The 22,129-nt window shown below is 45.7% G+C and overlaps 1 long non-coding RNA gene across 1 annotated transcript; it reads right to left on the bottom strand.

The window, feature by feature from the left end:
• Window positions 1–13,352: 13,352 nt before the first annotated feature.
• LOC147998591 (uncharacterized) lies at window positions 13,353–20,056 on the bottom strand. The gene is made up of 2 exons (XR_015645732.1): window positions 19,804–20,056; window positions 13,353–14,957 (listed from the first exon to the last, which is right to left on the bottom strand). It is a non-coding gene; the product is annotated as an uncharacterized LOC147998591 (long non-coding RNA).
• Between the last annotated feature and the right edge of the window lie 2,073 nt (window positions 20,057–22,129).

Raw genomic sequence — 22,129 nt, forward strand, 5'->3', positions numbered from 1 at the left:
CTGTGCTGTCTTGTCTTTTGCTGCCTGAGAGCTACCTAACTCGCCACATTGTATTTATTCAGCAGTGTAAGCAGACTCCAGAGGCAAAGCAAATGTCACAAATGTACGCATAAGTCTGTCCGGGCAGAGCACAGCACCCAACGAGGGTTAACGACACACTGCGGGCACGGGAGGCTTCTGTTCAGCCTCTCACAGCCTGAGCATCCCTCCAGCGAGCATGAACGCACAGGGCAAGAATCTGATCCATAGCATTTGTTTTGCTATTCTATTCAGACAGTTAAAGGGATATGTCCAGAATTTTAGACGGCCAAAGTAGATCCTCGGTGGGACAGGCACAGCTTTCGTCTTCGTGTATGGCGAGGACTACCGGATTTTTTTTTCCGCCTCCCTGGTCAACTATGATGAGATCTTAAATCGGTTCTCGAGAAGAGAACTACTACGGAAGATGTTCATTTGAGAACATTTCCAACAGCAAGCAGAAAGGGTATGAGAGAATGGGAGAGAACAGGAGACTCCATGGATACAGGGGTAAGAGACCAGAGAGTCCCGGAGGGCAGCTAGTGCTGCCTGGGAACTGGAGATTATAGCTGGTGGGGGTTTGTATATTAATGGTCCCCTCAGGTTTCTGTTTGATCCTTTGCTCTCTAATTGGTGGTATTGCTTTGAAAGGTTATGGGACTTGGGGATTTATAGCCCAGGCTCACTTTTTTTTTTTAAGATTTATTTATATGAGTACACTATCGCTGTCTTCAGACACCCAGGAAGAGGGCATCGGATCCCATCACAGGTGGTTGTGAGCCACCATGTGGTTGCTGGGAATTGAACTCAGGACCTTTGGAAGAGCAGTCAGTGCTCTTAACCACTGAGCCATCTCTCCAGTTCACAAATATTAAAGTGTGGAGGTTGTGGGCTTCATGTTTAACCTCTGCAATTATCAAGAAGAGACTGACACTCTAGTCAGTGTGACTTGTCCCCAGGATGAAAATGTGGTCTCTAAAAGCAGTAACTCCCTATACAACGACCAGAGTGAAGGTAGTTAGTATACTTGGCAAAGTCATAATTAATAATCGAAGGAAATATATGACACAACGTCAACTCTGATACCTTGCTGGTGTCCCCATGAAGTAAGCCCATCACATGAGGGCTATAGTTCAAGGTTGTCGCTAACCTGTCCTTAGCATTGGAGCACAACTAAATGCTCTACCAAGTAGAACTTTCCAACATAATTTCCCACTTGTGTGCCCGGGGTTAGACTAAATTTACTGCTTCTACCTGCTGTCTCAGTCACTGATGTCACTTCTTCTAAATTGGACTGTTCTGCTTGTTATGAAAAACTAGACCAGGATGAATGGAGAATCCTGTGGATGCGAGGTGAGTATCCACCATTGAGCTACATACCCAGGCCCCTTTAGAACATTTCTTTAGTGGAATGAGAGAGTCAACCACACACTGCATTAAGCCCCAGAAAATAACCCTGAAAAGGCGGATATTTGAGATGTTTTCCCTAATATCTTTCCCTGGGGAAATGGCAGCTCAGATTTATATGTTTTTGATGTATTGCAATCTGTGGTTATTCAAGTAAGTCCACTTATCTACCACCTCTAGTTACTTGACCACCAAGCTAATCCTGAGGCCCAACGTGACCTCCTAGGGGCCACCACCACTAGATTCATCCAATGACTTTGAAGAAGTGGCTGTTCTCCAAGCCCTGTACTCCCGGAGATCCTGATATATGTCCTATATCCTTGAACTGTCAGTTCTTAGCAATACCCAATAGGTGCCCAGAACCAACTTGCAATGTTGATATCAAGATATCTGTAACCTCTCTCACCCCCAACTTTGTCATGTACAAGACAGTATTAAAGTTGCCTATTTCACAAGATGGAGGTTAGGATTAGAAATGATGGCCAGAGATTGTCTTTATAAAGGCTAGGTATATAACAGACATTCAGTAGAGCAAGGTCCTTTGGTAGGGAGTTTCATTCTGGTGAGCTGTACGAACAAATTGTTAGCAGCATTGAGATTCCTCTGTGTATGTTATAGGGACTTAGGACTAGAAGTCACTGTGGTGGACATGTACCAAGAGCTTAGAAATAGTACTTAGTGAAGAACGGAGGCGCCCTAGGCCACCCTAGAGGGACTGCTGTCTGGAAGGACCCTGAGCTTTGGAATCGGGCAGTCTGATCAGATCTGGACTATCTTTTAGGGACAGCCCACTTGATGCTCCACTTGGACCAGAGCTCCTGTTGTATCCCAGACTCCACCCTTCTTTGCTCTCAATCAAGATGCTCAGAGGCAGTAGTCCTCTGTGCCAGAAACTTGCTCCTCATGTCTTTGTGTGTAAAGGAATATACTGCGCTCGCACACGCATACACACACACACACACACACACACACACACACACACACACCAGTCTTATTGAGAAGAGTGAATTATATCAACCAGTATCTTATTGGCCCCTGGACTAGTTTTTATTCATGTCCTTAACTCTGTCTTCTCTCTTGTTACCGGACGTTCATTTTCGCTCTTTCTAAGTTGGTTTCATTAAAAAAGGTGAGCGCAGCGACTCACAATCCAATCCGTGAGGCAGAATCCTTCTCACCCAGCTCCTGAAGACCTTCAGCATCATCCCACAGAGCTGGGAATTAGGCGCACCGACGCTAGACACCTGCTACGAGGTGCTGTGGGCCAGAAAGGCTTCTCCGGCTCACACACAGGTTAGAGCTGCGTGGGCTCTTCTGTCGCTTGTCAGGTTTACCAAAAGCATCAGCGTGGGAATTCAATGACTGCTATTGTGTACTTCAGTGTCCTTTTAAAGCTACTGAACTCTTTCCGATGTTCATTTTCTCAGGCTAAGGCTAATTTTTATGAAAATCAAGACTCCCTCCCCATATGTGTATATAACTTTCCTATGTGTTTCACACAAGAGAACTAAACAGAGACCTCTCCCAGGGTTTCTCCAGGCTCCTTACGGCCCTCGGATGCAGCCACCAGGATGCACAGAAGAAGGTATCAGGGCCGGTCCACAAAGGCGTGAGCAGTTGTTCTCAACCTGTGGGTCGAGACCATCAGAAAACACACATTTCCAATGATCTTAGGAAATGAGACACCATCCAGTAGCAGAATTAGTTAAGGAGTAGCAACAAAAAAAAAAAAAGTGTATGGTTGAGGGTTCGTAAGACCATCGGAAATAGGTGTTTTCTGATGACTAAGAGAACCTGCTGGCCTAGAGTCATCTAAAAAGGGCATGTCAGGGGAGGAGTTCCCCAGACCATAGTAGTCTGTGGGCATGTCTGCAAACTGACCCAGGAAGACCCAGCCTACTATAGGCGATACCATATGCTGGCCAGGTTGTCCTGGGCTGTACAAGAAAGGTAGCTATGTGTGAGCCTTTAAACTAGCTAGCAAGTTCTATCAGATCCTGCTTCAAGCTCCTGCTGCAGTCCCTGCTCCTTTTAACGAGGGACTGTGACCTTGAAAGTGCAGGCCAAATTCATTCTTTTCTTCCCTACGTTGCTTTGGTCAGACTATCTTATCGAGGCAACAGGAGAGGAACCAGAAAAATGCCTGGCGTTCACACATATGGCACTGTCTTAGTGAACCTGTCAAGCTGTACAATTAATGCATTAGTAACCATAGCAACGGAAAGGGGGACCAGTACCAGTCGACTTCAGCCACACCGGGACCGGAGATGAATGGGATGTGCGGGACTCACTTTGGCTGACGATCTAACGCACTTCTGTAGCACTTAGCATGTACCGCTCTGGCATCTGAATCACTCAGCCCACACAGAAATCCTGAGTATCATCAGCTCCGTTACGGATAGGGGAGAAAGGTTATGTAACTCACCCGAGACCGCCCAGCTAAGATTGGGACCTTGCCCTCTACTGAGTCACAGTGTCTCTCGAGTATCCCAAAAACATGGAAATGAGTCATCTTAGCTCTCTGACAGACACTGAAGAGATGATTAAAGAGGAGGATCACGACTGTACCCCCGCCCCCACGATTCCGCTTGACGGTTCGAGAGAGTTTACTGAACCAATGATTCGGCCAGGTGCCGCTTGTTTGGTATTATTTCTGGTTAATTTAGCATCAAATCCTGGCCCTGTTCACTGAATAGACCGGGAGCCTTGTGGCCTCGCACAATGGAACACCTGCATCAGGGCGGCCTCCAGTGAGCTCCCTCCGTGGTGGGTTCCACATCATACGTTTTTCTATAATGCGCTGACAAAACCCTGCCCCGTGGCATCAGCCACATGGCACCCCTGGAGCACTTGAGCTCTGGGTCAGACATACCCGCCAGTCCTTGGACTTTGGAATGGAGTATTTAGATCCTGTCCAGACGAAACTTACATAACAGGAAAGTCGTGTACCATGCAGAAGTCATGGGGATGGGAAGCCATGCATCCTCAAACCATCTGCAGTTGAACACACATTCAGCCTTTTATATTTTGATATGCCTTTAATAGCTCAATGGCTGGGCCACTTCCAAACCTCCACACTAACACACTCCCCTGCCCCAATATTCCTGAGTTATTACTTACTAAAATCTATATTCTATCTTTGTTCGGCAGGAGGAGAGGGCACTCCTCCCTGGTTCTTAAATGTTGGCTGTCTCTCTGTCCTCTGTACCCATGCCCCTCAGGCATGATGTCTCTCTCCTACCCTGGCATAGCAGCTGTCCCTCTCTCTCTCCTCGGTCCCTTGCCCGGAAATCCTAAAAGTCCCACCTCTGTCTCTCTGCCCAACCATTAGCTGCCGGCAACTTTATTTACCAATCAAAACCAACTAGGGGTGGGGTCCCTCAGTCTCTTATGTGCAGATGTGGGAATTCTTGTGCAATTTGGGGGACCAAATTAACATAATACAAGAGACTTTGGACCAAATGCACAACAAATGGGGGGGGGGGAAGAGGGGCTTTACTCTCTGGACTTAGAAACAAATCCACAAATATATACACCATGACAACCATTTGCAGCGGATACGTAACTCGGTCTACAAATCGTGAGATAAACGCACTTTCGACGGTTTATACTGTCTTAATCCTACTGAATGCTAAGGAAATTCTTGAGCCCTCCTGGGCCCCTCCTTGGGGATTTGATGAGTGTTAGCCTGAGTCCTTAGGGCTAAGGGTGCTGCTGCTCAGGGCTGCATTGGATCCCCACTGTTCAAGCAGGGTTTTGATTCATGCCTAACCCCAGCACCTCTCTGTGTCCTCTCGCACAGACTCTGAACTATACCTGTCTTTCTGAAACTCAGTCAACTCCTTCTCATGGATGAGGAGACAACAGAAAGAAGACGCGGCTCCTCTCGCGGCTTCACTGTTTTTGAAGAACTGATGACAGGCTGGATGATCAAGACAGTCCTACTGCTTATCATCTTCCCTATATTTCTCATGCTTTGGATGTCTATCAAACCTCAAACTTCAAGGTTTGCCCTGTTGCTACAGCGCTCTTCGTCATCATTCCTACAAGAATAGCTTAAGACAAATCCCCAAAAGGTGGGGGGGGAGGGAGGCAGTGACAACAGGTGACACCCGGAGGGGAAAGCAGAGGCTTTCTTACAACATCTCTACTCCAGATTCACCAAGTGCAACCTACGCTCCAGAACTGGAGATTCTGGGATGAGTATGCAGGAGTGTTTGAACCTATTGGTAGTTTCAACGCCGAAAAAATAATATCACAAATATGTTTGGTACAATATTATAATGGCTAGACTGTCCAAAAGCTGAAAAAGCTACATTTATAAAGGTTGTGAAGAGACTCGTGGTCATTTCTCCTTATTGATTCCTTTTATTTTTTTTTTTTTTTTGGTTCTTTCTTTTCGGAGCTGGGGACCGAATCCAGGGCCTTGCGCTTCCTAGGTAAGCGCTCTACCACTGAGCTAAATCCCCAGCCCCCCTTTTATTTTTTTTTTAAAGATTTATTTATTTATTTTATGTGTATGGCTGCACTGTCCTTGACGCACCAGAAGAGGGCATCGGACCCCATTACAGAGGGTTGTGAACAACCGTGTGGCTGCTGGGATTTGAACTCATGACCTGTGGAAGAGCAGCCAGCGCTCTTAACCACTGAGCCGTCTCTCTCCAGCTCTCCTTATTGATTCCTGTAACTCACGGTCCGCAGCCTGTGGGTGGGGATGTCTCAAGGGAGTTAAACGACCTTCCCACAAGGGTCACCTAGGACCACTGGAAAACACAGACATTTACATTATGATTCGTTCACAGTAGCAAAATGACAGGAAGTGGCAACAAAAATAGTTGGATGGTTGGGGCAGGGTCACCACAGTATGAGGAAGTGTGTTAGAGAGCGTTAGGAAGGGTGAGACCCACTGCTTTAACTGGAAGCACATTCCTCAAAACACAAGTGTGTGGACGGCCAGAGTAAGTTTTAGCCAGTAAAATTGCTATCACATGTTGTCATGTGAAATGGCCCAAATGGTGATGATGATGGTGAAGTTTCCAGATTTGGTGAAGTATGCACAAGCAAGGTGATACCAACAGTATCACCCAGTTGGTGGCCCAAACACACTTTATAAATGGATCCTGTACCCTGGTGTCTCTACTGCAGAGGAAAGGCTCTGTGTCAAAACTTTCTACTTTCTGGTATCCTCAAAAATGATAGATAGATAGATAGATAGATAGATAGATAGATAGATAGATAGATAATTCAGGGACTGGGCAAGGCAGCTGAGCACTAGCTTCTCTTACAGAGGACCTAGGTTCAAGTCCCAGAGCCTGAGTCTGTAATTCCAGTTCTGGGGGAATCTAACTCCCTCTTCTGTGTTCCTCAAGGTACTGCATACAAGTGGTATACAGCAACGTGCGCATATGTGGGCAAGCTGCCCTTACACTTAAATAATAATAAATCCTTCTGTTTTTAATAAAAACTCACATGTGAGAGCTCCTGCATTGAGAGCTCCTAAATCTCTCTGCTGCGTTGATGATCACGTGGTACAGATGCGTGCCAGTCAGCTGCACGGGGGCGTAACTCTAAGCTTGCTCCGCGCTACCGGGTCTCTGACTAGTTCATTTTTAAAGTGCCTGAGAAAGAAGCAGTGGTTAATTTGTGGCCATTTTCCCTTCCTCTCGAGAAAATCCTTACAGACTGGCACTTTTCTGGCATGTGTGGGAGCTCTGGGCCACTCCAGGCTCCAGTCGTGGGACTTGAAATCCTAGCAGTGCACAAGTGGAGATTTGGCTCCATTTCCCGAAAGCCTCCATTACCGAGTCTTGGAGTCTCTGCCTCATATACATAGATGGGAGCTGCTCTCAGGCGTTAAATGACACTGGCGGCTTATCACCCACAAAATCCCACAGGATCAGCCAACCAGCAAGGAGTTAGGCGTCTACAAAGCTCCTGCCCTTCGGACTAAAATATCTAGATGTGAACTCCAAGGAGTTCTACTCGGCGCCTTATCCTCGGATCTGTGGTTTGCTTAGTATCTATTCTTTTTATAGGAGAACGCTCATCTTTTATTCCTACTGAAAAGACTTCAATCACTAACTGGCAAACTAAGAAATCTTACTGACTTTTAGAACGGCCAGTGTCAGAGCAGCAGTAGAAGAATGGAAACAATGAGATCATTACCGTCTTGGTGAGGGGTGCCCTTGTCTCTGAGAAGCAGAGGTTAATCAGCTAGTCTCGAGATAGGGAAGCCGGGAGGTCTCTGCAGCTCCTGCACAAGAAACAATAATTGGAAAAGGAAAGAAAAATTAATGTCACCCCTTTGGCTTACTGTGTAAGTTCGTGCTCCAGCACAAATCGCAAAAAAAAATGGTTTCCAGGCTCTGGAGAGAGGTCATCTCAGCACTTCCTGTCAATATTACAGACATATGATGATTGGATTGTCTTAAGTTTAGAATAGAAGGATTAGCTTAAATCACTTCGCTCCGTCCTCTGTGTCAGTAACACTGTCGGCAAAGACTTAATCAAGATGCACAATTTTTATCCACATCTGTGGGCACATTTTGAAATACAGGGTAGAAAAATGAATGAGGGTCAAGGTTTAAAAGCAAGGCCATGCTATCTAAACATTGAGACACCCAGGTGATATTAAAAGTATCTGAAGCTGGAACTTTTCCCTGAAACCAGCTTCAGGATGAGGGAACAGCCACGTACAAAAGCAAGCATTGTGGAAGAAAACGTAAGAGTCAGACATTTGCCTTTCAAATGTAACCCTGGCTGGGCCCAAGTTCGCACCAATTATGGAGGCTAGGATTCAGCACAGTGTGAAAGTGGGAAGGGCTTTCCATGCAAAGGGATCTACTGAACACCTACCACAGACCATCAGCAGACCTGGCAAGGTGCTGTCTCCCAGACTGAGAGAGCGCTGGAGAAGTCAACAAGAGGCACTGGGTCATATGAAGGAAGACAGGGGGGAAGAAACAAGTCAAAGGAGAGGGTGGGAGAGAGGAAAGGAGAAAGAAGTGAGGCAGTGGGACAAGGAAAGAAGGAAAGAGAGGAGGAAAGAAACGGGCATAAGCATTAGAGATAGAAGAGCAGCTGATGTGCTTGCAAAAGGATAAAGAGAGGAAGAATATGTTCTATGGAGGTGTGGTGAGGTATGGGGGAAGTGGGTGCCCCCGCAGACCCATACTGAGGAATCCCTTCCCTCCCCCGAGGGACTAGCCATAAGACGGTATAGTATAAGTTTATTCGGCACATGGGGAGGGGAGTCAAGAGGGTATTAGAGGCAGAGAGAGAGAGAGAGAGAGAGAGAGAGAGAGGAGAAGAGAAGCAGGAGGAGGAGGAAGAAGAAGAAGGGAGGGAAGGGAAGGGAAGGGAAGGGAAGGGAAGGGAAGGGAAGGGAAGGGAAGGGAAGAGAAGAGAAGAGAAGAGAAGAGAAGAGAAGAGAAGAGAAGAGAAGAGAAGAGAAGAGAAGAGAAGAGAAGAGAGAAGTAGAGGCCAGCCGTGAGCATGTGGAGAGACTGGGGGTAAGGGAATGGGGAAAGAGTGGGAGCAGGAAGGGAAGAGCAAGAGAGAGAAGAGAGGGCAGGCAGCCCCTTTTATAGTGAGTCAGGCACACCTGGCTGTTGCCAGGTAACAGTGGGGCGGAGCTTAGACAGAAGGCTAACATCAGCATCTTCATTTGTATGTAGTCTAATTTTCCACAGAGTGAATTCAGGATACTCTAGAGCAGAATTTAGACGAAGAAAGAAATTGTCTAACATATGTTGACCACACATCAATAAAAACAGGAGATATGAAGATCTGTCCTATACTTAGAAACAGTAGGCAAGTGCTTCGGTCAGTGAGGGAGGACCCCAGCCTTCCGAGGGAGCTGTTCACAGCTATTGATGACTAAGGGATACAGAGACATTTTCCTTTGTGGTATAGCCGAGGACAAGCTGCCAGGTTCTTACAAGTAACCCTAACTAAACTCTCGGTTCCTCCTCCCCAAAAAGCCAACATTTTAGAGACAATATTTAAGTGGTTTAACTTAATTATTTAAATTAATAAAATAGTAATAATTTAAATACATAAATTATTTAAAGTCACCTATTTTTTAAAAAAACAGAAATAAATCTAACAAGAAAGAGAGCCTTATTTTGTAAGCAAAAACATTAAAACTCAGTTGAAGGATTTAAAACTTCAGTATTTATGGGTGGCAACATCTGAGACCTTAAAGATGACACGTAGCACCAAATTAACCTATAAATTAAATGCAATTCCAGACAAAAATCTAATAGGGTTTTTCATGGAGCCTGACACTCGGCTTCTAAAGTTTATACAGAAATGGTCACACAATTATAACCACCAAGATGACCGTGAGGAAAAGCAACGGTCTCTGATTTACTGCACCATATATTGAGAGGCCTAAGTAGGGACTGCGACCTCAAAGTTAGACTCTTTGACAAGGAGACAATTAAAACAATAGGACAATAACCTCCCTGAAGCAGATACTCGCTAAGTAGACACAAAATTAGATGGTCCGACACAGGGAATGTCATAGAGCAAAGAGATAAGCTGAGGAGGATCTCTGTGATGCTCTGTTCTCCTCACCTACAAGCACCGAGCCCACACTTCTACTCCCTGTTATGTAACCACAAACTTGGTTAGAAATAAAACGAACTGAGGCTGCGGGGATTGGGGGTAGGTGGGTAAATACATCAGCACTCTGCTCTCTGTTCCGGTCCAGGAGGCTGGGGGCTCTGAAAGGCAAATCTACAAACTGGGAAATCGTTTCTGCCCCAGCCATGTGTAGCACCGTGCCCGCTCACCCACCACCAATGGACAAGAAACCCATCTTCATCGGGTTAACCCCAAGACTTAAATGTGATTTCTTTTAGCATTTTAGTCAATGTATCCTGATAAAACAATTATTATATCGAACAAAAAGTACTCCCTACCTCGAACTGGGTAGACTTTAATTTACTGTAGACCTACAGATTAAAACATTAAACCTTTCCTAAAATGCACAAGAAAGCAAGCCAGATGCCGCGGTGCATGCTTGTAATTCTAACTCAGGGTAAGCAAAGACAGACAGACAGATTCATGTATCTATTGACCAAAATAGAGACAATATTCCACACAAATGAAACACGGTGTGTGCTGAAGGAGAGGCTTGAACGATGTGACTCAGGGCTTGCCCAGTGATCTCCTCTGCCGTATCGCACTGCTAAACAGAGACTTCTACAGACCAACGAGCTTCTCAAATCCCATCCTTCATGGGACGCAATGAGTTTATAAACTTCCGGGGCAGGACGCACGCAATCTTCACTCCACAGTCCTACGGTGCCCGCAGGAATTTGTGGCTCTCAGATCACGATACTTTCTCCAAGGTTTTATTTGAGTGTTCCCACAGACCCCCACGCCCTCTGCAGTCTTATTACCAGGCCGCACAACACTGACCTGAGACCTGCCTGTCCTGTGTGGGCATCGGGATCACCTGTTTTCAGAAGAACATGCATATCTAAATACACAGCCCCTACTCTCAAAGAGTGGCACTATTAGAAGGTGTGGCCCTGGGGTTGGGGTTGGGGATTTAGCTCAGTGGTAGAGCGCTTACCTAGCAAGCGCAAGGCCCTGGGTTCAGTCCTCAGGTCCGGAAAAAAAAACAAAAACAAAAACAAAACTTCAGAAGGTGTGGCCCTGTTGGAGGAAGTGTGTCACTGTGGGGGTGGGCTTGGAGACCCTCCTCCTAGCTGCCTGAAGATGCTCAGTCTGTTCCTGGCTTCCTTCGGGTGAAGATGTAGAACTCAGCTCCTCCTGCACCAGGCCTGCCTGGATGCTGCCGTGCTCCCACCTTGATGATAATGGACTGAACCTCTGAACCTGTAAGCCAGCCCCAATTAAATGTCCTTTATAAAACTTACATTGGTCATGGTGTCTGTTCACAGCATTAAGACCCTAACTAAGACAGGGATCTTATAAGGCAGTTCACTGTCAAAGCAAATACCTTAAAAATATTGCATAAGGGGTTGGGGATTTTGCTCAGTGGTAGAGCGCTTGCCTAGCAAGCGCAAGGCCCTGGGTTCGGTCCCCAGCTCCGAAAAAAAAAAGAAAAAAAATATTGCATAAAACTATCTTCAGTTTGTGTGGATGAGACCAGTATGTGACGTAAACAAGTGTTGTCTTTAACTTGGGTCTTATCCTCCACATAGCTCCCTACGCAGATGTTCCACAAAATTTTCTAATTGTTCTGGTCTCAAACATTTTATGTGAGGGACATTGCACCAGTAGCAGGCACAGTGCGAGTTCCAGGCTCTGGGGGCAAATGGGTAAACCCAGGAGCATGGAGACTTCTTGGTAGAGAAGGCTGCAATAAGAAAAACAACTGTCCAGTAGCCCAAACAAATGGCGTCTGTTAGTTACTTTCTGGTGTTGTGATAAAACACCATGGCCAGGGTAACTTATAAAAGAAAGTGTTTAACTGGACTTATGATTCCAGAGGGCAAGGGTCCATTGATGGCTGAGAGAAGGTATGGCAGCAGGGATAGCTGAGATCTCACATATAGAATTCACAAAGAGGAAGCAGACAGCACAGTAGCATGCCTCCTCCAACAAAGCCACACCTCCTAGTCCTTCCCAAACAGTCCCAACTACTGGGACCAAGTATTCAAACGTATGAGTCTGTAGAGGCCATTCTCATTCAAACCACCACATAGGGAAGCCCTCAAAATGGCTGGAGCAAATGACCCTGGTATGGGAAAGCCAGCAAGCGTGAGTGTGTATGTATAGACTTGGGGGCTTCTCTAACAAAGAGTTTTAAAGCAATAATTTACAGCAATCCTTCTGCCTCACACTGATGAAGGTTGGAAACTTCGAGGTCCAGAATCCATCCAATCCAAGTCTAATGAGTGCTCACGAGTCAGAAACAATACCTTTCTCTCTGTGCTCAGCTTATGGAAGGAGTTGGCTAATTTTCTGTTCTCTTACATAAGGGCCCTAGCCCCGGCATGGGGGCTCCAACCCTGTGAGCTAATCGCCCCCCTCCAAAGCCTCACATCGCACACTGTGAGATATGTGTATGAAGTGGTGATGGAGAACACTCACCAGACAGGAGCAAACAATGATAGGAAAACACAACAGATATGCTTTGAATACATATGTTGTTGTTTGCCCTGAAGTTACTGTATTTTGATGCTAATTCCACTGCCCCAAGGACAGCTGCCTAGTCACATACTCAGAACTCAGGTGACTTCACCAGAACCACCTCTCCATTGAATTTGTAAAGTACTGGTGAGGGGCAGGTACAGGATAGAAGGAGGCCTGTCATTGGAGGAGAAGGAAGGATGGGCGGAAGAGAAGTTTGAAGGAAGAGGAGGAGACTAAGAGAGACGAGGAGACGGAGAGAGGGGAGAAGCCATGGCAGGTGATGTTAAGATTCCGCTCTGTGTATTTACAGGTTGTTATTAATGTTCTCAAGGGATGGATGGTACTGGGCTTTGTATGTTTAAGTGGGCAATTATATCTTACCAATTGGATCTAAGATTATTGTGTTGTGTGTTCTCTTATGTGAGGGTTTGAGTGTAAGAAAGTGTGCAGCTGGGCTGTGTTTCCACCAAGATATCTAGCAGATATCTTGGGGCACCGTGGTACAGAGCTAGCGGGGTAAAAGACAACTACTCCTTTTTACATTTATATTTTTACAACAACATACATATGGCTTCCTGTGCTTATAATTAAAGCCATGTCTCTATCATCTGATAAGGGTGATACTGGACCGGTTTCTTAAACTTTCTGTGTCTCGTTGTCCTCAGGACCCGGGTTCTTGGGGGGATTTACTGTAGAAATGCTTGAGCGCTCTGCATGGCGCCCAGCCCATGAGAGTTGCAGTGAAAGATCCCACGCAGAGAGACCCTTACTCAAGTCTTGGGAAATCGCGGACCCCAGACACAGAGAGACCATTTTGGATGTAATAAGCAAAGGCGAGGTTTATTACGGAGACCTATTACAGAGATCTCCAGCCGACACATATCCCACGCAGGAGACAGAGGTGTCGACCCCGAGAGGCTGGGAAAAAGAGTATTTAAAGGCAGAGGCTGTGAGCACCAGGGGATGGGGGATGTCAAAGGGGAATGTACCACAAGTTACAAGATTGTTTTATGGCTCCAGGAGATAAGGGGACGCCAGAAGGTTTTATGGCCCCCTGGTTCCTGGAACAGAGCTACTAAATCAGGAGAAGGGTAGGGTCTTCAGGTCCTCATTATTTTTAAACGTTTGTCAAAACTGATGGAGCATTTGTATTTGAAACACCTCTGGTTAGGCTTGGGCTGCCCGGTTTCTTGGAGTGCTCTCTGCAGGACACAATGGCTGAAAAGCACAAGTAGGGGCTTATCAGGGTCTGGAGGACATCTGGTTAAAGTATGACTCTGAGTAAGCTGGGGGGACGTCTTTGGATGGTTTATGGGTCAGTCCTCGATAGCCTGAGCTGGATCCTGCATTCCTTTTCTTTATCTTTATGGCCTGCTATTCCTGGCGGCAGGGCTTAGCCCTGAGTTTGTGGCTTTTGGGGCTAACTCTTTTAATTTTATATTTCTAAACCTAGAATTTGTATAATTTTCTTTTCATTCCCGTCTTCTCCTACTAAATAATTCTAATCTTAGAATTTTGATATCAAGTCTTATTTGGTCTCACCAGTTGTCCTAACTGACTGGTACTGTTGTCTCACAACCATCAACCGCACAGCACCCACTCAATTTTTAACAAAAGCAATTAACCTGTTTGTCACGCAGGAGCCAAAGACTAAAACCAAGAAAATTATTAATAATGGCCCAGCTGTAGCAGAGAGTAGGGTAGTCATCTAGGGAGATCTACTAAACTAGCTCTCGAACCATCTCTGATGTGTTTTTCTGTCTGTCTTTTGTCTAACCTTTCTCTAAGTTTATTTATGGAGTCTTTAATTACTCCTGAATGGTCTGTATAGAAGCAACATTCTTTCAGTGTAGCACACAGACTCCTTCTTTAAGGAATATCAGGTCTAATCTTTTCTTATTTTGAAGGACTACCTCTGAGAGGGAGGTTAGGTATTCTTGGAGGTCAGCTAAAAAGTCTTTAGCATCAGGATTTTATCTGGACACTATCTAAACCTATATACCAAGGTCATGACTGTCTTTCAGAACTTCTAAACTTATATAGGTTGTGATCCCTGAGGCACAGTCCCAAGAAGTGTTAGGAGTATTAACATATGTAATGTTACATCATTTGTAATAGAAATCAAGCCTATCCCACACCTATCTTGATAGAACCCAGGACAAACATGACTGAATTTCCCTCTAGGTCCCAGCTCTCAGCCCTAACAGCTAGTACACGGCTGGTGAGGGCTGAGAATTGACGGCTGTCAGGGTGGTCAGCAGCACCAGGTACGGTCCTTTCCAGCGAGGCTCGAGTGTCTGGGCTCAGTGTAGCTGCTTCCGACCTGGAACTGATGGGATGTCTCAGGGGTCTCCGGGGCATAGGCTGCTGTCAGCTGTGAGCAGATTTCTTTCTGTATCACCTGTAGGTCTTTTAGCCTGGCACACAAATCATTATTACTATGGCACTATGACATGTTGGTTCAGTAACATCATCTAATACAGTCAGGGGAGCTTAGGCCCCATATAAGATCTCAAAGGGGGTAAAGCTGAGTCTGGAAGGGGTATTTCTTGCTCTGAAGAGAGCAAGAGGGAAGGAGTGTCACCCAGTCTGTGCCAGTCTCTATGGTCAATTTGTTTAGGGTCTCTTTTAAAATTTTATTTATTTACTCTACCTGTCTTGAACTTTGAGGTCTGTAAATGTAATGTAATTTCTAATCGACCTCTAAATACTTGGCCACACCCTGGCTTACCTTGGCAATGAAAGTAGGACTGTTGTCTGACCAGATTACCTTGGGCATTCTAGACCTGGGGAAGATTTCTTCCAGTATCTTCTTGATGATTGTAGAGGCCGTCTCTCGTTTGGTGAGGAAAGCTTCTATCTATTCCTGAAAAAGTATCTACAAGCACTAGGAGATACTTGTGATTATATTTTTCTGGTTTTATCTCAGTGAAGTTCACTTCGACTTTTCACTAAACTCTCTAGGTCTCTTTGCCCTGTTTGCTTGTTAAGCATTTACTTATTGACATATCTTATACTTTTTACTGTCTCTCTTGGCTAAAATCTTAAAGTCTATTATATATATTTTAACTATTTGGACAAACTTCTTATCTCTTAAATGAGTCCATTTCTTAATTTGGCAAAGTGAGTCTTTTGTTTGTTCTTTGGGGGGTATAGCTTTCTCCCCAAGTGTGTCATTGTCCTTTTATCTTTTAAACAACTTGGGCCTTTTTTTCTGTTGTACATTCTAAGTGAGGCCATCCCTTAGTCCAATCTCAGTTCCCAGTGGCTGTCTCTTGTAGGCCTGTAACCAGGATAGGCTCCTGTATAACCATTTCTCGAGCCACTTTATCTGTTTTGTTACTGTCCCATGTCACTGAATCTCTTTCCTCCTGATATCCTAAGCAATGAATAGTACTCACAGTTGTTGGCTTCATCAGGGCATCTAAGAGATGGCAAAGACATCTGTGGCGCTGATGTGCTGGGGGGGTTGGGGTTTAGCCATTCTAGATGACATTGTGTTGTCCACCATGGCAGCACCCACTTATCTCTGACCTTTATTCATGAAGAGAACTGTTCCCGTCTGTGGACAAGGTCCTCGGCTTTCAGCAGGGGTCAATCAGCCAGTCGCACAGGTCTTTCCTCCACCCATGTGCTTCTGTCAGTGTTTGACACTCGTGCTGTGGTGGCTCCAGGTCCGGATTGGGCAGCAAGGTGACCAGATTGTCCCCAACCGGTGGAGAATCTAGTCCATGGCTGCTGACCAGTGGTCCCATCTTTGGACACTCTATCAGCCACTCTATCACAGTTTAAGTCCTGGATTGGGTGATAATTGTTAGTGCCCGGCTGGCAGGAGTGATGTGTTCCAAGGAGAAAAGCACTAAGCCATTTATCTCCCAGCATCAGTTACTGGTGTACTGAGACAGGTCTTAAGCTCCACATACACAGTCTATAGATATGTATACACATGGCCTCATCTAGCCATTTTAGCCCACGCAAGCCAATTTGGAGAGCAATTTTCTCATGAGCAAGGGATAGGGGCAGTCAGGGATGACCATGAATTAGTGGGTGGGTTACCCGGCCCACGCCAAGGTCCACTGTTCTTCGGGCAGTCCATAAGTATTGTTTGTTGTCAGTAGGCCCCTGTACCAAAGGTCTTTGGATACTGGCCCACTGGAGCATAGGAGCACAGAGAATTGGGTCCCTGTATCCACAAAACAACTGGGCGGGCTTCCCTTCCATCTCTGTGCATAGCCAGCACCAAGAGGCTCTCCAGTGTCCCCTCTTGTTCTTTCTGGGGCAGTCCCTGACCCAATGTCCTTTTTCTTCGTATTAGGCACACTGATCTTTAGCCAGGAATTCTCTTCTGTTGTCAGGTACTATCTTCCTAGGTTCCCTAACTACTGTGGCCAGTATATGTTCCTCTCTTGTCTTTTATCTCTCTTTAGCTCTCTAACTTCTTTTTTTTGTCTCTTTTCTTCCCTAGCTTTCTGTTCTTTTTACCTCTTTCTTTTTTAACCTTACTTTCTCTGTAACTTACACTAACTCTCAGCAACTTAACTTAACCCTTCAAATTTTTGTAACTTTTTTTTCATATCCTTTCTTTATCTTAGCCAGATTGGTGGGGCATTTTCTAGCCCCTCAGAGACCCACCCTTGGAGCCTGGCAGCAGACCTGGCACTCCCTACCTTTAGGTGTCTGAAGAGAGCAGGCAGAAGTGAGGGCCTTCTATCCATCTCTGGAACACTTTTTCTGGCCTCTAGTAGGATTCCGTCTTTCCTCGGTGGTAAAGAAGACCTGTAACAGTTACTAACAAGCATCTCAAATGGGATGGTGAGAAAACAAGGGAATCTTGAGAATAGAGGTCCACTGAAGAGGGCAAATAGCATTTAGTCACACAGCTAAGCCAGGAGGCTTCCTTGGGACAAAAAGGCCTTGTGTCTGTGAAACAGAAAAGTGAGCAGAGGGGCAGCCTATCTGCTACCGGCTGTCTCTCCGGACTTAGATTTTCTCTTAAGGAGTACCTTCCTTTAGTGCCAGCTCAGTGGCTTTATCGCTCAAGAGACCCATCCTCTAAATGGCACTAGGCTTCCAGTAACAACTAATAACAAAAGGATGGAGAGAAGGTAGAACCTGGGTGTTAGATACTAAGCAGCTGACAAAAGAATTGTAACCAGTTTACCTGGGGCTTTCAGGACCTCAGTAGCAGCCCTTTACCAAACTTTCTCAGTGGGCTAAAGGCCCATGGAAAAGAAAACATTAATCCTGACCTTCGCCACAGCCAAAGTCTGAATTCTAAATCTTGACTGGCAAAACAAAACAAAGTTCTTTACAGTTTGTTGTAGATTCTTTGAAACTATTTTAGGGGCTTCTCTGTCCCCCAACCTGGGACATTTCTACCACAGGGGCAGGAACTGGCTGCTGTGGGGATAGGATCAAAGGCATTCTCCATGCTAATGATGACCAGTGAGAAAAGTAATTTAATGCCGGAGACTGACTCCTCTCTTGGAATAGGGCCAGCAGATAAGGCAGGCTCCTTAAAGAACTTCTCCTAATGAGCACCCTCTTTCTGTGAGCAAGAGTTGAAGGTCTGGTCACTAAAAGCAGAAATTCCTTTCTTGTTCTTGTTTTTTTTAGAGTCCTCTCTCACCTCACTCTCAGCCTTTTTAGATTATTCTTTATGTAGCATTTTTAACACAGCCTGTCCCTTTTTTTATAGCCTGTTGACAGCATTTCTGATCTTTTAGGCAGCTAAGCACTAAGTGTCATACCGGCTGAAACTCCGCCTTTAAGATTCCTTGCTCCCAAGCAAAATTTAAATCTTTTTCTAGCTTATCTCAGCTGTCCATCGTGAGATTCCCAGAGATCGCGAACCAAGGTGTAGTAATTCACTAAGAAATCTCTCTATAGTGTTTCTTTTTACCTTAAGCCTTTTCCTTTTAAACAGCTCCTGAAGAGCCAGAAAAATTGGGTGAGACTTGAGAAGTCCCCATGCTCGCTGTAGCAGCTCCGCAGCTAATTTTGCTCCCCTCTACTGTGTGCTGCGAGCACAAGCACAGATAAAACACTATGTTTTAAAAATTAACGTTGGCTATCAACCAACACACCGCCACTAGAGCGGGGTCCATAAAATTAAGTTTCTTACTCACTATACTTGTTTCATGTCAGAGGCCTAATCTGGGGAACTTTTTTATTTACAAGGGGTTTTGTCCTCAAGGTTTTTGTTAATGTCTGTTTACACAACTGTTAACAGCAGCTAGGTTGGTCAAAGGGAGTAAAGGGAGGGGCATCTCTCCTTGGGGAAGAGGCTCAAGAGAGAAAGACAAAACTCCCTGGCAGAAAACAATTTTTCTCAAGCAAATTATTTTTAACTCTTAACTTAAGCACCAAGAGGACCAAGTAAAACTCTATGACGAACAAAGCAAACAGTTTCATGATTTCAAACACAGTCATCAGTCCAAGATTTTAAACACAGTCGTCAGTCCAAATTCGAACACAGTCGTCAGTCCAAAATTCAAAAACGAAACAAAAGCCAAAAAGACACTCGACAATACCACAGAAAACAAGCCAGACAAACAATATCAAGACAAAGCATCTTATAACCAACTTTCACAGATGCCTGGTACCTTCAGTACGTGGCCCAAACTGCAGCTTAACCTTAGCTGCTTTTGGGATGAGATGGACCATCTGATTCCACCTCCCAACAGGATCCCAGAGTGTCCTCTTGTCCTAACGACCAAGCACACTTGTCCGCGCCTATATTTAAATAGGCAGCCGAACTCGACCTCTGACGGAGTGGGATTCCTCGTCCACTCCCGCCTAGGTAAGAGGAGCATTCCATCTCCTTTGTTCCAGAAAACCAGAGTCAGGTCCTCCTGACTGTCCATAGCCGGGCTCTCCCGACTGTTCTCCGCCCGTGGAACGTCTTCCAGGGGCTGCAGCCTCGCGGGCCCGGGGCGTCCCCCCTTCCGCAGCCAGGGGGTCCTCACGGACCACAAAGGCAGCTGCACTGAGTGGGGATACACATCCACTCTCCTACAGGGCAGGAATACACATCCACCCTCCTAGCACAGGGCAGGAATACACATCCACCCTCTCAGCACAAGGCAGGAATACCCATCTGCCCTCTTACCACAGGGCAGGAATACCCATCTGCCCTCTTAACACTGACCAGTACTAAGACACACATATATACACACACGGCGGAACCAAAACAGAGACAGACACAGACTGACAATTGCGGCGCCGCTCACACAGAAACACTCAGACAAACATCTAACTCACCTCCAAGGGGTCTTCAGAGTCTGGGGTGGTCGCGAAGATCCCGGACGAGCCCCCATTATTATGAAAGATCCCACGCAGAGAGACCCTTACTCAAGTCTTGGGAAATCGCGGACCCCAGACACAGAGAGACCATTTTGGATGTAATAAGCAAAGGCGAGGTTTATTACGGAGACCTATTACAGAGATCTCCGGGCCGACACATATCCCACGCAGGAGACAGAGGTGTCGACCCCGAGAGGCTGGGAAAAAGAGTATTTAAAGGCAGAGGCTGTGAGCACCAGGGGATGGGGGATGTCAAAGGGGAATGTACCACAAGTTACAAGATTGTTTTATGGCTCCAGGAGATAAGGGGACGCCAGAAGGTTTTATGGCCCCCTGGTTCCTGGAACAGAGCTACTAAATCAGGAGAAGGGTAGGGTCTTCAGGTCCTCATTATTTTTAAACGTTTGTCAAAACTGATGGAGCATTTGTATTTGAAACACCTCTGGTTAGGCTTGGGCTGCCCGGTTTCTTGGAGTGCTCTCTGCAGGACACAATGGCTGAAAAGCACAAGTAGGGGCTTATCAGGGTCTGGAGGACATCTGGTTAAAGTATGACTCTGAGTAAGCTGGGGGGACGTCTTTGGATGGTTTATGGGTCAGTCCTCGATAGCCTGAGCTGGATCCTGCATTCCTTTTCTTTATCTTTATGGCCTGCTATTCCTGGCGGCAGGGCTTAGCCCTGAGTTTGTGGCTTTTGGGGCTAACTCTTTTAATTTTATATTTCTAAACCTAGAATTTGTATAATTTTCTTTTCAGCAGTAGAGCCACATCAGGATGATAGAACCAAAACAGCCCTCAGGACTTTCTGCTGAGTCGTTAGAGTGTTAGTTTTATTTTTATTTTTATTACATTTTCACTTATTCTGGAGGGGCTGTACTTATTATGCATATGTGTGTGCACATATGTGCATGTACATGCATGTGTCTGTATGCTTGTATGCATGTGAGTGCATGTGTGAGTGTATGTGCATGTGCAGATACATGCGTGTAGATGCGTGTGTGTGCATGTGCCGTGTGTGTGTGCTTACCATGATGCCCACGTGGAACTCAGAGAACAACTTGAAGGAGTCAGTTCTCTTTTTTCGTGAGTCCCAGGACTGGAATTCATGTCATCAGGTTTGACAGCAAGCACCCTTACCCACTGAGCCCTCTCGCCAGCCCCATGATAGTATTTCTTATTAGTGTTCCTGTTCTTTTTTCTACATTCACAATGACAAATGTAAAAATTTTATAATATTAAATGGAGCTTTCCTTCTTCATGGCACATGGCCTTTCTGGTAGAGAACAGCTCAGCCTAAAATCAGTGTGGAAAAGCTAAACCCTTACAAATGTGAGAATGTTTATTTTCCTTTGTTTGTTCTAGGAATGGAGGTAAGAGTGGAAGAGGGGAAGAAGACAGGTTGGCTGTGGAAAAGGTGATTGGGAAAGTAGAGGGGCTCGCTAGAGGTCAAGACAAAGCTTAGATCCCAGCTGGAGTGAGCAGGAGAGCAGGGACAGGCACATAGATCAACAGAGAGAAGCCAGAAATAGAGCCGCAATATGACACAAATAGGTCAAACTGACTGGGATACAGGTACAAAGGCAGGTCATCAGAAGAAGGATGAACTCGCTCCACAAATCACGCTAAGACAACTGGATGCCACCCGGGGAAATGAAGCTGGGTCCAAAGCTCACACCTGCTATGAAGTTAATGTATGATAACACACAGGGGCCTTGGAGGCGAACGGAGACCTTTCCTTTGGAAAAGAGTGTAGCCAAAATTGTCTCGAGCACAGGAAGTTTAGCGAGGAGATCTTAGGCTCCGTTGCAAAGAACAATTCAAAAAGGGAAAAGGGAAAAGCTGAAACTCATCGATGTTGAAAACTTCTGCCCCGCGAATGACTCTATTAGGAGTTGGAAAGCAAGTTAAACACTAGGAGAAAACAGGGGCTCATGACTGCTGACAAAAGACTTGTACCTATAATACGTAAAGAGATGGCTCTGCGGGTAAGTTCATTGGCTCTTCTTCCGGAGGGCCTGGGTTCAAGTCCCAGCACCCACACGGCAGTTCGCCATCATCTGTAACCCCAGAGTCAGGGGATCCGATGCCCCCTTCTGTCCTCCATGGGCACTATAAACAGATGGCACATGACATAGACACGGGCAAAACATCCATACATGTAAAAATAAATACATTTTTAATAACTTTTGAAAGAGATGTCAAAACACACCAACTTTTTAGAGAGGCCAATTAGAATGGGCTGAAGACATGGCAGACAGACATCCAATCAAAAAGCTTACAAAGTG

Source organism: Rattus norvegicus, chromosome 20 (assembly GCF_021556685.1).
Source record: "Rattus norvegicus strain SHRSP/BbbUtx chromosome 20, alternate assembly SHRSP_T2T, whole genome shotgun sequence".
Lineage (NCBI taxonomy): Eukaryota > Metazoa > Chordata > Mammalia > Rodentia > Muridae > Rattus > Rattus norvegicus.